Consider the following 17,814-nt stretch of genomic DNA (forward strand, 5'->3'; position numbering starts at 1 on the left):
TGCTAACGAACCGTAGCCACGAAAGGAGCCAAAACTGAAGCCACAAAGCCACGAAAAGATCCAAAGTCATGAAAGGAGCCAAAGCTGAAGCCCCGAAAATACCCCAAGCCACAAAAGGAGCTGCCACGAGAGGAGACGAAGAAAACCGAAGAAGCTGCCATCGGCAGAAGAAGAACCTAAGGTAAGTTCCACGGAACACCAGTTTTTTTATTTTTATTTTATTAAACACCTGGCCTCCAATGTATTATTTTAATACTCTATAGGCCCCTTTTAATATGCTATGGGGCCCATGACAACCAATGTTTTTTTTTTAACTTGTAAGGTGGGCCTGCCACCAATGGATTTTTTTCTTAATTTTAAATGGGGTCCTTGACCACCAATGTTTTTTTTTTACTTGTAAGTGGGGCCTGGCCACCAATGTTTTTTTTTTTAACCTGTACAGTAGGGTGGGGTGTTGGCCACCAATAAAGTTGTTTAGCTTTTCTGGGGGGCATGTTTGTGTGGCTTTTTTAATGTGGTGTGGGGTCTAGGGAAGGGCCTGAGGTGGTGGCGGGGCCAAGGGGCCCCAGAAATTTTTGTTGTACGATGCTCTGTGATTTCTGATGGTGGCCCTGGGCACCCCCCTAGAGTTGTGACCCTAGACACATGCCCTCGGATGCCTATCCCTATATACTGTAGAATTGCTACCCTGTAATTCCAGAAAATAATTGTTCTGAAGAAGCAAAAATACAAGAAGGCCATTTTCCGTTCAAGTTGTAATTCATTTTTGTATTTTTAATGATTTCCTTTTTCTCTGTAATAATAAAACCGTATTGTACTTGGTGGTAACTAAGCTGCATAAATCCATATTGGTGACAAAGCAATCCTGTTTTTGTAATGTTCAATTATTTTTAATAGTATTATTAATATTTTATACAGAGCCCCCCCGGCCCCAAGCATTCCAGATAATAGATAACATACCTGTATCTTGGCAAGTATGAACTTAAAATAATGAAAGAAACTATTTCCAAACTCTCTATCTGAATTGGTAATTCTGGGTTTCCTGTCCCATGATGAACCAGAGGCGGTGGGTCGCACATTAGAGTCACATCTTGCGCTGAGAATTTGTAGATACACACAAAGCAGCGTTGGGATTCAGTGGGAAAATTGGGCAATTTTTCTCTGTTTTCATTTCAGCCAAGAGGCTTGTGTTCCACTGGGATAATTCCTGTACGTTGTATAACCTAAACAATTATAGTCACAAGATTATTTCTGGTAACCCACTGAGTCATGAAAGGTTTTATGTCTGCAATATTTTTCTTTCTCGGTTACTGTAATCATCAAGTCCCTTTCTGGAAGCAACAACGTGGGTGACCCTCCGAGAGGCCCTGGTGTCCATATGTACTCTATGTTCATGTGTACAGGTGGTCTGTTATTAAGGGATATTTTACATCATTCAGCCAACAACAAGGTCTCCTACAGTAAGCCTCTCTCATTGTCTTCAGATGATGCTTCCATTTTCTGGCTTATATTAAATATTGATCATAGTGTAGGACCAGATATCAGTAATAACAGTGATTCTATTGGGATGCAGCAAATCCAGGATTTGGCTCAGGATTTGCCTTTTTTAAGCAGGATACGGATTTATCCAAATGTGATTTTTTTCTCTGGGATTTCTTTTTCTGTAGAGTTTTGTTAGGATTTGGTTTAGGATTCGACTAAATCATTCATGAAAGATTCAGGATTTAGTTGAATCCTAAAATAGTGAATTTGGTAATATATATATATATATATATATATATATATATATATATATATATATATACATACAGTTAGGAGCACTCACGGGTATCGTGATAAAGAAGTATATTTTATTGGAGTGTTACAAACTACCCCACATCAACGCGTTTCGGTTTTCTCTGAACCGTCGTCAGGATGCCTGAGTTCAGAGAGAACCGAAACGCGTTGATGTGGGGTAGTTTGAACACTAAAAAAAATATACTTCTTTATCATGATACCCGTGAGTGCTCCTAACTGTATCTATTTTGCTTTCTTTTGAGGAGCACCCGGGATTTGATTAATTGATGGTGAGTGCCGGTTAATAATATGACTATATATATATATATATATATATATATATATATATATATATATATATATATCCAGAAAGTTCCGAATTACGAAATGATCAAGGAAAAAGGGTCCGCACACACAGGACTTACAAATCAATTATCGGTGTGTATATATATATATACTGTATCCTTGGGTGTCTTTCTTTCTTTCTTTCTTTCTTTCTTTCTTTCTTTCTTTCTCCCTCCAAGCTAAATGCTGATAGGTGGCTAAGATTTGCTGCATGCAAATTAGCACAGTGTTCCTCCGTTAGCTGCTTCGCTTAATTAATGCAAGTTCTTTTCTTTTTTTGTTAGTGGAAAGTAATGTATTTCTTCGCCCACGTACAGTCTCAGGCAGATCTCAGTGCGCACAGTAGTTGCAGCTAAATACACAGCTTACAGTTCCAGGCCACTTACTGGGAAGGCAAGGGAAAAAAATGGTTGACTAAACAGGATTCTGAGGGAGAAGCACCTGTGTTATCATTTCACTGGTATTTAATGTGTTTATTCCAAGTCCTAGAAAGTTGTTGTTTATTTTTCACGTCCTGTGTGGGACCCAAGAGGATCCCTTTCCTGCCTTCTTGTACATGATTCCCAGCTTTGTAATGGCTTTGTTCCTGCCAATCACTGACCAGGAGGAGCCAGGGCAGCAGAAGAACCAGTTTAAGCTTCAAATACCAAGTGCTGCCAATGCAGTGGCAACTTTACTGATCATATTTGCCCAGGGTAAAAGGCTGACAAGGCTCTAAGTCACCTTGGAGTTCCATGACCTATATAAAAGCACTCAGCCTTCAGCCTCATGCTTTTATATGGTCATAAAACTCCCCAGTGACTTATAATATCCTTATATTTTATAACAGGGGGTACATTATTCACTAAATTACACATGTGCCCTCCAGCTCAAGCCCACTGCCTGGAAACTCAATAAACATGATAATGGATGCTCCCATCTACACAAGGCCAGTTAATTGTTTATAAAAGAGGGACACTGTTTCCAGAAGAATTTTTTTTTAATGACTGGGGGTGCTGTCAGGGCCATGTTGCCTTTTTTGGGATTTGTGTCCAAACAAAGTAGGAACAAGGAGACCAGACAAAGTCCATACAGGTATTTTCCCTGTTATCCAGAATCCTCGGGACCTGGGGGGTTTCCAGATAACAGATCTTTCCGTAATTTGGATCTACCTTACGTCTACTAGAAAACCATGTAAACATTAAATAAACCCAATAGGCTAGTTTTGTTTTCTAGAATTACTTATATCTTAGTCGGGATCAAGTTCAAGGTACTGTTTTATTATTACACAGAAAAGGAAATTAATATTTAAACAGTTGGATTATTTGGATACCATGGAGTCTATGGATTATATTTATCAAAGAGTGAAGTTAGAGATCGTCCGCTAGAGTGAAATTCCGCCACTCTCCATTCATTTCTGTGGGATTATGAAAGGCGCATTTATCAAAGGATGAACCTTCACTTTCACCCATTGATAAATACTCTTTTAAAAATCCCATAGAAATGAATGGATAACTGGTTTCCGGATAACAGATCCGATACCTATATATCAGACAGTAGGTTGGGCAGGCAGCAATCAGAACAGTCAGAGTCAAGAATACAACTCATCCAGATATTTGGAACATCAAAAAACAAGACCTATACTCAGATATTAAATCCAGGAACTTTTATTTCAAAGTTAGCATTTGACAAGATTTGTCATGTCTTAGTTTTTTCCATTTTTATGCTCAGATTGGCTTTTAGTTGCTTTTTGCCCCACCCACTCTGGAGTTATTTACACATGAAAATCATATTCCTGGTAGATCCTTTCAGAGGACCTAAGGACATGTCTTGAGATTAGAAGTAAGGAAATTCCATCTTAAAGTGGGAGAATGATTTTTTTACAGTGAAGCTGTAGAATTGTACTGGCAGATATGTTAGATAGCTTTAAGAAAGGGTTGGATGCCGTTTTAACAAGTGAGAAAATTCAAAGCTTCTGAAATGAACTCAGTTGAACTTAGTTCAAAGTTGATTCAGGTCCTGATCATAGTGTTCTTTTATGGTGGTAAAAAGCAATGTTTTTATTCCTACAGGGCAAATAGGGGACAACTGCATGTAGAGCTCTTTTGCCTTCATCTGGGTCAGGTGCAGGTTGAACTTGATGTACGTGTGTAATTTATCTACTCTATCTAATGTTATCTCCAGCCCTAATGAAATACTTCTAAATAAAGAAGCATAGTTGGTCAACGTGGCCTTACAACATATTTCCTTCCCAAAAACACATGAGTGAATACTCTAATTCCCCTGCCACTGATATCATGGCTCCCCCGTCTCCACTCCCTGTACACAAGGTTATCTCCAGGCTCTGGACAAAGTAGCAGAAGTGGGAAGAGTCATGCAAGGGAAAAAAATGGTTGACTAAACAGGATTCTGAGGGAGAAGCACCTGTGTTATCATTTCACTGGTATTTAATGTGTTTATTCCAAGTCCTAGAAAGTTGTTGTTTATTTTTCACATCCTGTGTGGGACCCAAGAGGATCCCTTTCCTGCCTTCTTGTACATGATTCCCAGCTTTGTAATGGCTTTGTTCCTGCCAATCACTGACCAGGAGGAGCCAGGGCAGCAGAAGAACCAGTTTAAGCTTCAAATACCAAGTGCTGCCAATGCAGTGGCAACTTTACTGATCATATTTGCCCAGGGTAAAAGGCTGACAAGGCTCTAAGTCACCTTGGAGTTCCATGACCTATATAAAAGCACTCAGCCTTCAGCCTCATGCTTTTATATGGTCATACGTGTGTAATTTATCTACTCTATCTAATGTTATCTCCAGCCCTAATGAAATACTTCTAAATAAAGAAGCATAGTTGGTCAACGTGGCCTTACAACATATTTCCTTCCCAAAAACACATGAGTGAATACTCTAATTCCCCTGCCACTGATATCATGGCTCCCCCGTCTCCACTCCCTGTACACAAGGTTATCTCCAGGCTCTGGACAAAGTAGCAGAAGTGGGAAGAGTCAGGCAAGGGAAAAAAATGGTTGACTAAACAGGATTCTGAGGGAGAAGCACCTGTGTTATCATTTCACTGGTATTTAATGTGTTTATTCCAAGTCCTAGAAAGTTGTTGTTTATTTCCTTCCCAAAAACACATGAGTGAATACTCTAATTCCCCTGCCACTGATATCATGGCTCCCCCGTCTCCACTCCCTGTACACAAGGTTATCTCCAGGCTCTGGACAAAGTAGCAGAAGTGGGAAGAGTCATGCAGAGCACAGGATGCAGAGCACAAGGGGAAGGGAAGTGAGTGCAGTCAGTCATGTCACAACTCTATTGTTCTGCAGTTCTCTCTGCTCCGAGGTGTCAGCAGTTGTTCAAAGCAGGGGATTTGCATGAGTCTGTCGCTGGCTTCCCACTCTACTTCTCATCCCTCCTCACTCATATCATAACCATTCAGCACATTTTTGCCTTTAAAGGAGAAGCAAACCCAAAAGTTAAAAAAAACCCTCTACCCTACATAGACCCCCCTCCCTCCTCCCTACCAGCCTAAGTTTTACCCCGGGCAAATGCTACTAACTATTTACTGACCCCTCGGTGCACATTCAGGCATCGGAGTTCACGGGCGTCATCTTCAGCCGCTTAGGTAATCTGAAATGAGACAGGCGCTTCTCCAATTTTCTTGAGTTTCACTGCATGCGCGTTCGTTGCTCCGTCGGTCTCATTCGAAGATTACCAAAGAGAAGAAGATGGCGTCCGTGAAATCCGCTGGACAGAATCTTTACGGAGGGGTAAGTAAAGACTTGGGGGCATTTGCCCTGGGTAGCAGCTAGGCTGGGGGGGAGGAGGGAGGGGGGTATATATAGGGTAGGAGGGGTAGGTTTTTTTAACTTTTGGGTTTGCTTCTCCTCTAACCCAACTGTGGAAAATCTCTGATCTCTACTGTCAACGTCAAACATTTGACCACGTACCTTCTTTAGTCTAGGAAGCTTGTACGTGCCTTCTTAAAGCATAGTTAATCAAATATGCAATATACAAAGAATAATATAAACCTTGGATTGTGTGGGTAATGGTTATTTAAATACTGGTGCAAATAGAGTGTGGGTCTGCAGGACATTGGCTATACAAAGTGGAGGGCTGCTACCTGTATATACCTGTTTGGTATCAGGTGCCTCTAGGTGTATGGCCCAAAAATTGCAGGACATTGGCTGGCATCTGCTAAAATATGTAACACAATCAAAACAGGCTTTTCCATCTCCCTTGCCACCTTTGGATGATGTGTATGATGCTATTATTAATCTGGTCCAGTGCTATTGGGTGATTGTGTAGCTATCTGTTAAGAGTTGAGTAGGGAAACAGGTTTGAACAGATAAAAAGTCAGGTTGCAGGTCAAGGTGTGGCTTTTGGTTCTGCAAATCTGGGTCAGTTGCCGGATGACCCAATGCAGGTCTCCTCTGTCTACCAGGACTCCCTGCCTATGGGTCAGCTCCTGTACAGGTATACATGGCATGGCCTCTTGGTGCTGTGTTTCTGCTTTGCTCTCAGGGTGTATATCAATATGTGTTGTTGCCATGGGGAAAGGTGCATGGCAAAAGGGGGTATCCAGTCAGGAGTCCCATGGAAGTGGGGGGGGGCGGGCTGAGAAACTCATGCACTTGTGAAGGACAAGGATTGTGGAGGAGGTGGGCAAAGTCTTTTGGGCAGATAGGTGGTCATTTAGTAGTCTTTTTTTTAAATTGGGGACCCATTATACTTAGTTCACAGGGGCCTGGTGGGCACTGAACTAAATACTGGGGGCCCTGCTAACTAGGTAGTGGGGCCCCATGATATCTGATGACAGCCGTGGACATTAGAGTGTAGCTCCATAGATAGAGGAGCCCAATGGGGCAGTGAAGAACAGAGCTGACAAAAGCTGTAGGTCAGTTTGTGACATTCATGCGCTGCTCTCTGCAGGGAAAAATGAATGATCAGGTCCCTTTAAACAAACAGCTCTTATTGTCTGTGATTTACTGCACCGGTGACCCTTACACATCCTCTCAAGCTGACCCAGAATTGCAACTGGCTCAGTACTGACTCTCATCATCATCATTATCCCTCTGCCAATTAACTTCCCCTCGGTGCCACCCTGACCCCTCTAGTCACATGCACACGACAAATTACGGTTTGGCTGATTTAGGGACACAACCTTGATGACAGAAGATGTGCTCAGCCAGCAAGAAACTTACCTTTCTCATTGCTTTTTTTTTTTTTTTTTTTATACTCAATTCCAGATTCAGCATTTAGTTAAAGGAAATGGCTGCCAGAAATCAGATAAAAGGGGCCTTCTGTGCTCTGAGACACTGCCAGATTCACTGCAATAATATTATTATTTCTATTATAATGGTCACAGGCAGCAAGCGATATACTGTACATTTACATACAGGGAAATTATTCTCTTTATATAAAAATAATTCTTAAAGGGGAAGTAAAGTCTAAAATAAAATAAGGCTAGAAATGCTGTATTTTGTATACAAACCATAAACATGAATTTACCGCACCACAAGCCTAATCCAACAAATAATTTATGCTTTCAGAGTTGGCCACAGGGGGTCACCATCTTGTAACTTTGGCTATGAAGATTTTCATTCATCCAGGTGATGGTATATCTAGTATAGGTAAATCTAAAAACAACTGGACTTGCTGAGTAATCAATGAAGACGTTTCACTACTCATCCGAGCAGCTTCTTCAGTTCAACTGACTGGTGTGGGAAGTTCTCGGCATATAAACTCTTCCACTAATCCAATCACAATGGCCCATTGTAACTCTTCAAAGAGGTGAAATCTGAAATTCACAGAGGTGTAGATTCTGTGTAGTTACTGTGATAGGATTATCCAATGTGTCATGCAACTCCTAGAAATAGCTGTGAGAGTTGTAGGAATGGATGTGTGAAGTGTTCTGAAACCACCGGGGTACAGATGTTAGAACAGCATTGTATGTAGCAGACAGGTGGTGTCGAAGGCCCCCGCCTCTGTTCAGGGATGGTTTCTCCACCTTGACATGAATCGCCTCTTTCACGCCTCTTTCAAACCAGCGGTCTTCTATATCCAAGATTTGGACCTTGCTATCTTCAAAGGAGTGTCCCTTGTCTTTTAGGTGTAGAAAGACAGCTGAGTTTTGCCCTGTAGAGTTCTCCCTCCTGTGCTGAGCCATTCGCTTGGAGAGCAGTAGCTTTGTCTCCCCAATGTATAGATCTGTGCACTCCTCGATACACTGGACTCCATATACCACATTGTGTGTTTTTCTTTTGGTGTTGGATCCTTTGAGTGTACCAGTAGAACCAGTGGCTACAGCAAAATAATCCTCCAAATAGAATCCTCGTTTATCTGTTCAAATCTGGCTCCATAATCTTTGTCCCTGCAGCTTGAGTTGGAAACAGTAAAGGGGATGTAAATGCAAAAATAAAATCCAATACAAATCTCTACACAGTTGCCGACTGCTCTACAGGGAAACAAACAAAGCTGCTTGAGTTCTGCACCACTGGGAAGTAAAGCTGTTCATAAGTATGATTGTTTCCCTGCAGAGCAGTTAGGGACCGTCTGCCAATTCCTATCCACAGCAGTAAATGAAGGGAGAATTTCAATGCATACATTCAGGTTTCTTATAAAAACGGTACACATTTTTTAATTGAAGTATATTGGAGATAGGTTTTTCTTTCATTAAAGAAAGTAAAAATAGGATTTTATTTTTTTGCCTTTACATGCCCTTTAAAGGGCAATCATTGACCCAGGGTGTTTTTTGGTAATTACTACCCTGACTCTCTGGGTGAGCTCCATGTATAATGCCCCCCAGCCAGAACATATGGCAGGAAAAAATACAGCTACAGTTCCTTTATAATAACCCCAAACACATTGTAGTATAAACACATTGCCAATAAATTACCAGTTCCATTTATATTATCTCAGTCCTGTTACTTAGACATTCCAAGCCTTTATTAAAATCTGCCTCCCCACTTGTCATTGGAGTTTTTATTCGGGATTGGAGCATCGGGTTGCTCATGTGGTCCTTGGATTAGTGGAGGCAGAACAACCAGGAAAGTAATTGAAAACTGATCTAAAGGTTTACTACTTGCCCTTGGGCTTATTTGGCTACTGCTATCCTGGTGGTAATTCAAGGGTTCCCACAGTAGCCATAAGCTGATTAAAAAAAAAGTGGGGACCATCCCAGTGCAACCAGATAGTAGCAACAATGCCAAACCGGACAGCTACACAAAAACACAAAAAAAACAAATTCAAGAACCACAAGACATTAAAAAATGATTGGCAAATTTAAATTGTTTTAAAATAAACTGTTTGCATCATACTGGAATTTCTATTTATCGTCAACTACCCCTTTGCCTTGCTAGATTCTGTTTGCTGACATCGCAGAGATTTGTATCAGGGTTCTGAGTCCAGAAGGAATGCAGACATTAGTGATTTGTTTGCAGCTTTTAGAGAAATGGTCATGGATCTGTGGCTTGAAATCTAACTAGAAGGAATGCAAAATGAAATGGAGTTTAAAGGGCAACTAAAGCCATGAACTTGCACTTTTATTTGAATCAGAGCATGAAACTGCTGAGCAGGTTATTAACGCCATCACAGTCACTCGTATAAGGTTTAACCCTCTCTACCACTCTTATTCGCCTTGCACATTTTTGATGCATAACCCTTCTACTCCAAGTTTTCTCGGGTTTAGCGAATGCTCAGTTTGCTACCTATGACTTGTAAATATAGGCCAGGTTTTATACTCTGTTAAGTTGTCCTTTAAGGTTGACCATACTTACCTTGTTTTTATGAGAAATCTCGTTGATGAATCAGGAAGCCGGACAGTCTCCATCACTGTAGTGTGCACCATCAGTTACCCCTCTAATTTACTTCCATGGTGCAGAGAAAAAATCAACTGTGCTCTGGGCAGGCAATTACATTAGATCCGGTGAATGCCATGTCTTTTAGTGCTGGGTACACATCAACGGTCTGGTGTTGTGGTTCCATCTCATATACCCATAACATACTGGGGATAATGCACCAAAAAGTAATGTTAGTGCTGTTGCTATTGTACTACTTCTTCTACGTCTAGTCATGGTTTATATACAGTTATGGCATCCGTTATCCAGAAAGCTCTGAATTATGGGAAGGCCATCTCCCATAGATTTCATTATAATCAAATAATTAAATTTTTTAAAAATGATTTCCTGTTTCTATGTAATAATAAAACAGTAGCTTGTACTTGATCCAAACTAAGATATAATTAATCCTTATTGAAGGCAAAACAATCATATTGGGTTTAATGTTTACGTGATTGTTTAGTAAACTTCAGATAAATTGCAGAAAGACCTCTCCCCGAGATTTCTGGATAGCAGGTCCCATACCTGTATGACTTTTTAGGTATGCTGGGAGTTGTAATTCAATAACAGCTGGATGGAAGATGAAAACAGAGTTCAGCACAATCTCCAGATGGAAATATTACAGTTTTCTGTTTGTTTGTATGTGATATTTAGTGTATTTATCAAAAGTTGATGCCGGTTTTCACTATATGATCACTATAGATTTATAAAGGGTTGAAATAAAAATTTGAATTCAAGCTTTCTAATTTTTTTTTTATGGTCAAGACTCTCCATTTCGAATTGTAAATTATTCAGACTTGATTCGAATTCGAATCTCGAAATTTATCAAACTGTGGCCCTTTAAAAATTCGAATTTGACTAATCGCCATCTAAAACCTGCCGAGTTGATGTCTAAGTCAATAAGCTGTTAGCCTTCCTGACATTTGAGTTTTTTCAGGGAAAGAACTCGATACGAGTTTAGTCGAATTCGACCCGTTTTCGGGTCGGTATATTAGTCCGAGTAGGGAATATTCACCCACATCCCTTGTCTTTTTCCCATTTCACCATCTCTCTCCATAGGATCTTAATGGGGCACATTAATTAAAGGAAAACTATTGCTAGCTCCATAGATGAAGTCTGGACATATTTTGGCATCAGCACACAGCCATTTAGGGTCTCTGATACATTCCTATACATTGTTTTCTATGAGTCAACCCAAGAATTTCCTGCTCATGGTAACAGATTGGGTGGGGAGTTAGTCTGACTCTGGTTTCTGTTGTATAAAATCCACCACTTCCCGACTTTTTTCTGTGTATCTTAGAGTGAGTTTTTCTGTAAGTGCTGGAGAAAAAAATTATTTTACAATCACGGGTTTTAGGCTCTTGGCTACCGGAGGGTGCTTTTTTGTTACAGATAATTGTGTTTATGTATAAGTACTGTATATATAAATATATATATATTGTTCTGCTTCCAGACCTTGCTTATCTTACACAGCAGCACAGCATAATGCTGCAACCGATTACAATTTCATAAATTCTCCTTGTCGCCTATAATGAATATGTTAGAGGCTGTCACTCGTACAAGACTGATAGCGATATCATCTTGTTCCCAGCTTGATTAGACAGAGCAACCAACAAAACCGTATGAGCTTGTTTGTCTGTGCAAGTGGGTGGCCAGAAATGTTCTCCATTAAAGGAGAACAAATGGTAGAATCTCTGGTGGGGGTTCCAAGCTTTAAAATTTAGCCCTGCAACATATTGAAATCTGTCTGCCTATTCTTCATTCCTGGTGGCATTTAGAGATTCCAAAAGAGGAGCGAACTTCACAAAGCAGTGGTTACCAAACCGTTGGTCTTGGAAAAGTGGAACAGGTACCCAGTCTGAAGGCCAGTTTGGGTGAAAATTGAGAAGAATTCCTTTTCAATCTCCTAGAAACAGCAGGTTAGAGTAAAAATTTCTGCAGTTGGTGGCAGATGGTCAATTGCCAAAACGAGCTGGTGGAATGCAATAGATCCAGGGTGATACTCTCTGGTCTAGTGGTTGTCAAACTTTTGCAGTCGAAGCCCCAGTTGACTTGAAGGTCCATCCTTTGATCTGAGCCCTCTTTAGCTCATGAAATGGGTATAACAATAGGAAAATATCAGTTTATCATGCATTGACATCGTTTCAAAGAAATCAAGGAGCGCAAATACACATTCACCCTAAATCTCACCCTATCTGGCCTTCAGGCTGGATTTCCAATTGCATCTAGGAGAGCATATGTCCATTCTCCTCCAACCTTGCCTTCAGGATTGGTTTCCTTAACTCTTCTTCAAGCCTCATTGTGGAGAAAGCCCATGTTAGTCCCCAGCAAAGAGGCTGAGAAAGCAAAGCTTGTAAGATCAGCAGGGTAACATAGTAACCCATGTGGTTGAAGTCTTTGTCAGGACTTCCATAATAAGGTCATACCTGTACCCACGGCAGAACCTTGCAGTCCATGGTTTTCACAGGCCCCACTTCTAGCAATAAAACAGTTGCTTATATTACACAAATTATAATGACCTAATCTGCGTGTCTGAGAATGCTGGGATTTGATGTTTACAGAAGCTGGAGGTCTGTAAGTTTGACATTCTTGATATATTTCACTGGCAATTCCACCAGGGCAGCACAAGAATACATTCTGGGCATCTATTCTCTGCAGAACACTTGTTCACTTTAATTAACTTGTACATAGCTGGCGGCTAAAATGGAATGAAGGCGGAAAGAGAGTAGAGCCTAGAGGAAGCCAGTACAGCCTGCAGCACAAGAACCTCTGGAAGTGTCCTGGGTGTGGGTCTGTTCCACAGGCATCGCCTCTTTTCCAGCAGCAATTCCAACCCCCCCCCCATACACTACTGAGTTACTGGAGTTGTCATCTGAGCTGGCTTCTAATTTTGGGCAGGAATGGGTGGGGTGCCTCTGGTTAATTCCTCCCAATACATCATGCACAGCTGGTTTCCTGTGCCAGAGACATTATGTCCTGTGGGCACCTTAGGAAAAAAATGACATTCTGGAAAATTCTCTCTTCACAATGACTCTGTTCAGATATTAGGAAAACACCTGCTATGGAGAAAATAATTGCACTTTTATATAGAGAAAATTATTGCCCCTAGTTGGGGGTGGGGGCGTTTTGGAGCATTACCTGGGTCGTAGGGTTGGCCCATCACTGGGCACATAATAAAACCCATCCTGCAAGGCTTATTAGCAATTCATTGAGATGCCTACTGCAGCCTGCACTGGTTTCTGGACAAATCATTCTAAATGCACTGAAATGAACCAGTTCGATGGATAACTAGCTGATATTCATTTGTTGGGCAGTCAGTTGGGAGGGCCCCATACTTGGGCCAATAGGCTGCCTGACTAATTAATATCAGCCCATGTATAACCAGTTTAAGTGGTAGAGACAGACCAAGTGGCACGGGGAGGGAGAGAAGGGACAAGGAACGTGGTGTAATGATCAGCAAAAAAATAAACAAAAAGGTCACGCATGTCTGCTTCTTTGGAGTAAATATGCATATAAAGTTTACCAAAAATACATCACCATGCGGTTTCACAAAAAAAGCCCCAGTCCAAGGGTTCGCAGAATCGGAATACAGTGCAGTAGCAAGGTAGTAGTAACATATAAAAAGTATTTATTAGGACATGTATAGTCTATAGCTCATAGCCCATGGGGCATATTCACTAACCTAACTAATACTAACCGAAAATTCGCCAGCGATGGCTTCACTAAAATCCGAAGTTGCGTCCAGGGCGCCGAAAGCTGGCGAAGTTGTGCTAGAGTTGGCTAATTTACATACGGCGGGAAGTTAAAGTACAATATATATGTTGCAGCAAATATATTACACTACACAAGCCCAGGGAAGCTTAATAAAATAAAATAAAGTTGTTATATTGCCCTACACATGAGCCCAGTGTATAGTTTTTGTGTCATATGTTAGGAAATGTAGGGGGAAACCCGGTTACCCCAAAAAAATTTTTTTGCTCTTTTTCAGCCTATCACCCTGAAAAAGGAAAAGACTTTTTTGGGACTTAGAAAAATTTTCAATAATTTTTTGAGGAAGTCCTACCTACTCTATTACACTTCGCCTGGTCTGAGGTGGCGAAGACAAGTCTGGCGCAAGAGGTAACGTTCAGTAAAACCCACATCTTAGTGAATTTGCGCAGTTACGTCCATTCACCAGATCGCAAATTCGCCAGGCGTTAGGGAGCGAAGCACCGCTAGAGTCTATCTCCTTCGCTAGGGAAGTTACGCCGGCGAAGTACCAAAATGACGTCATGCTGGCAAATTTTCGTCTGCATTAGTCACTTCGCCCCTTTAGTAAATTTGCTCCTATGAGTAAGTGCCCATTTGGCACGAAACACGTTAGGCTATACATGTCCTAATAAATACTTTTTATATTTTACTACTACCTTGCTATAGGGTTGCCACCTTTTCCTAAATTTTTTACTGGCTGGTGGGGGGTGGGAACGAAAAGGGGCGGGTGTGATGTCAAAAGGGGAGTGACCATGACATAAAAGGGGGCAGGGCCGCGGCACGGACATTTCAAGACGGAGATCTAAAGTTAAGTTTCCAGGGGATAGGGGGCGGGCCGAGGGGGACTTTTTAAGGGTATTACAAATTGACCGGCAGCTATATTGCCGGTAAATTTGTAATACCAGCCACGGCCTTGGCAGGTGTTTTACTGGCTAGGCTGGTAAAACACCGGCCAGGTGGCAACCCTACCTTGGTATTGCACTTATTAATTGGGGATCATTGATGATCATCAACTCAAGCAGTGTGCTGCTATGCCTGCATGAATAAATGTATTGTGCTTGCTCCTTTCCCCAAAATGGTTGAGTTCTGGCCCTGCTTGGATTCTGGAATTACATTTGCCCGACAGATGTGAGTGAGACACACAAGGCAGCTGTCTGATACATCACATGGATTCCTGTCTGTCAGTCTGCTGTGCTCTCATCTGCTGCCATCCATGCACGTTACTACCTCCCCTCACCCACATACCAAAACTATCGCAGTATAATACGTACTGTATATAAAGCTGAGCTATTCGCCAGCAGGTGGGAGATGTCTGCTTGCTCTGTACATTATCCTGGAGCACTGAAAAGCTGTAATATCAAGTCTTTGTTGACTTTTAATTACTGTCCCACTACTGTAGCACTGCATCTGGTATTTGTAATTCTGCCTGCGGCACCGGCCACTTTGCTAATGAGTGAGAATCCAAGTCATTGGGGGTCATTTATAAAGTTTGCAGCGCATATTTATTTCGCAAACGGTTGTATTGCCCATGTTTTTTTCCTGAACCCTAATATATTGCACTGCTCTGCCTGTCTTTCAGTTTTTTGCGAATTCTCATTGTGAATAAATTATTGCAAATCGCTCGCAAATGAGACGGGTGTTTGCGTCAGTGTGTGCACTGTGCGAGGTTGTTGTTGTAATGGAAGCTGAAGTCTCTCACCCTCGTGTTGGCCATGGCGTCCAAGATGGCGACGGCGTCCAAGATGGCGACTCCTTCCTCCATGTGGATCCTGCTGGTCCCTGTGTGATGACGTCAGCTGCCTCCCGCTCTCCGATTGGTCGCCGGCGACGGAACGTTCGTCGGCGTCAGAACATTCGTCGGCGTCACGACGTTAGCGTCTTGACGCCGGCGTCAGCGTCATGACGTCATCGCGTCCAAATCTTGGCGCCAAAACTCGCCTATTTAAACCCCCTGGACATTGCTATCATTGCCCAAGTATAGGTTCATCTTCGTGATTCCTGGGTGTGATATTATTGACTGATTCTCGTGTACCAACCTTGCCTGTTATTCGGATTGACCCCTTGCTGCCTGGATTGAAACCTTTGCCTGTACCTCGACTATTCTTCTGCCTGATCCCTTTGTACCACGAACTCGCTGACTACCTGTCTCCTCCTTGGTCCGCACTTCAACTGAGCCTTCGGGCCCTTACAGTTGTGCGCGAAAATAACGTTGACAAAAATTTCAATTCGCCATTTGCAAAACTGTTTCGCGAATATTTTCCATTAACCATGCGCAGGGCAAATATATTCACTGTGCGAACCAATCTGCCTTGTGCAAAGTTTACAAATGAGCCCCAGTAAATAACAAAGAGAAATGCTGTCTGTTCAGCCATGATTGCTGTAGCAGTGATGCTGGGTTTTTGGGACAATAACTGATAGGTGAACTTTCATCTTCATCCCTGTGTTAGATGGTGTTGCTACTGCAGGATCCGTAGCTAAGCACCATCAAAAGAACGGATCCCTGTTTTATTTGGCCACTTAGCAGACATATCAAGCTCATCTGATTGTTTGATCCCCCCGTGTCAAGGATCTGATTATAATTGAACTGAACTACAATAACCCAATATAGTCCTTGCCCTTGTCTGATAGATATGTGACTGATCCCCGGGGACATATATCAGTCCAGCAGTCAGTCGGATCAGCATCACAAATGGGCCAATAAGGTATCAACTTGTTTTGGAGAGGCCAAGTCCTATGTATGGCCATCTTACCCACAGTAATCCAAAGGCCCACATCTGCTGACATCCTTGTGCCATTCATTTGAATGGAAGCGGCAATGTATGTGGCAATGGTTCTGTGCTCACCATGGGCGCAAATTCACTAAGCGCCGAACGCTAGCGTTACTTCGCTAGCGTTTGTCATTTTCGTTTCTGCGCAAATTCACTAACGAACGCTGGCGTAGATTCGCTAGTGTTACTTCGCACCCTTACGCCTGGCAAAGTTTCGTTAGCGACGTAACTACGCAAATTCACTAACGCGCGCAGTGTACTGAACGCTATCTTTTACGCTAGACTTCCTTCGCCACCTCAGACCAGGCGAAGCGCAATAGAGTAGATAGGGATTGTTTAAAAAAAAGTCAAAAATTTTTCTAAGTCCCAAAAACGCTGGCGTGTTTTCTACATTATGGGTGATAGGCTGAAAAAGATCGAAACATTTTTTGGGGCTCCCCTTCTTCCCCCCTACATTTCCTGACTCATGGCAACTTACCTAGACAGTGGGCACATGTGTAGGGCAAAATAAAATTTTTATTTGATGATTTGAAGGTTTTCTAGCCATTTGTAGTGCTGATACGTGTTCCTCCATTGAAATTAGAATTTCGTGCCGTATGCAAATTAGCCTTCGCTAGCGTAACTTCGCTTTACTTAGCGAATCAACGCTAGCGCAACTTCGCAACCTTACGCTACCCCTGAGCGCAACTTCGGATTTTAGTGAATTTGCGAAGCGCTGGCGAAACTATGCCTGCGGAAGTGTGGCGAAGTGCGGCGAAGTTACGCCTGGCGCAACTACGAATCTTAGTGAATTTGCCCCCATGTACTATGAGGCTAAGCCTTAGGGCAAACAAGGGGAAGTTGTGCTCACCACTAATTTTTATAAACATTAAGCGGGGGTGTAATGAGGCTGTGACCACAAAATACATATAGTCAAATACAAGAAGTCCTCTGCATTCAACCCATTATCAATATATTAAGGACATTGAAATGTTTTGTGCCTTAAAATACTAAAAATGCCTTACCCTTTAAACAAAACAGGGATTGTTTGTCCATATATTGCAATATATTTAAGCTGGCCAACTACGTCAACGTCATCCCATATCTGGCCAGTCCTACGCTCAACTTACATCTGATTCATTAAGAATTCTATTGCTTCATTATATATTTTATAAAGGGACTAAGTTTTACCTGCAACTTACTTGCTGCTTTCAAGGTTAAAACTCCCAAACATGGCTGCCCTTCTATTGGCCACCACTGGGATCACCTGACTATATTACTATAGGGTAATAGCCTGTAATGGTGCTGTCAGTGAGAATAGCTTTTCCTTGTCCCCTATTCCCATGGAGGAGAATAGGAAAAACTCTCTGTTTGGGCCCTCAAT

The 17,814-nt window shown here is 41.9% G+C and overlaps 1 protein-coding gene across 1 annotated transcript in view; it reads left to right on the forward strand.

Annotated features, from left to right (window-relative positions):
• Positions 1 to 17,814, forward strand: part of tspan4.S (tetraspanin 4 S homeolog) — a 52,626-nt gene that overhangs the window by 19,354 nt on the left and 15,458 nt on the right. The window lies entirely within an intron of this gene.

The sequence above is a fragment of the Xenopus laevis genome, chromosome 7S (genome assembly GCF_017654675.1).
Source record: "Xenopus laevis strain J_2021 chromosome 7S, Xenopus_laevis_v10.1, whole genome shotgun sequence".
NCBI lineage: Eukaryota > Metazoa > Chordata > Amphibia > Anura > Pipidae > Xenopus > Xenopus laevis.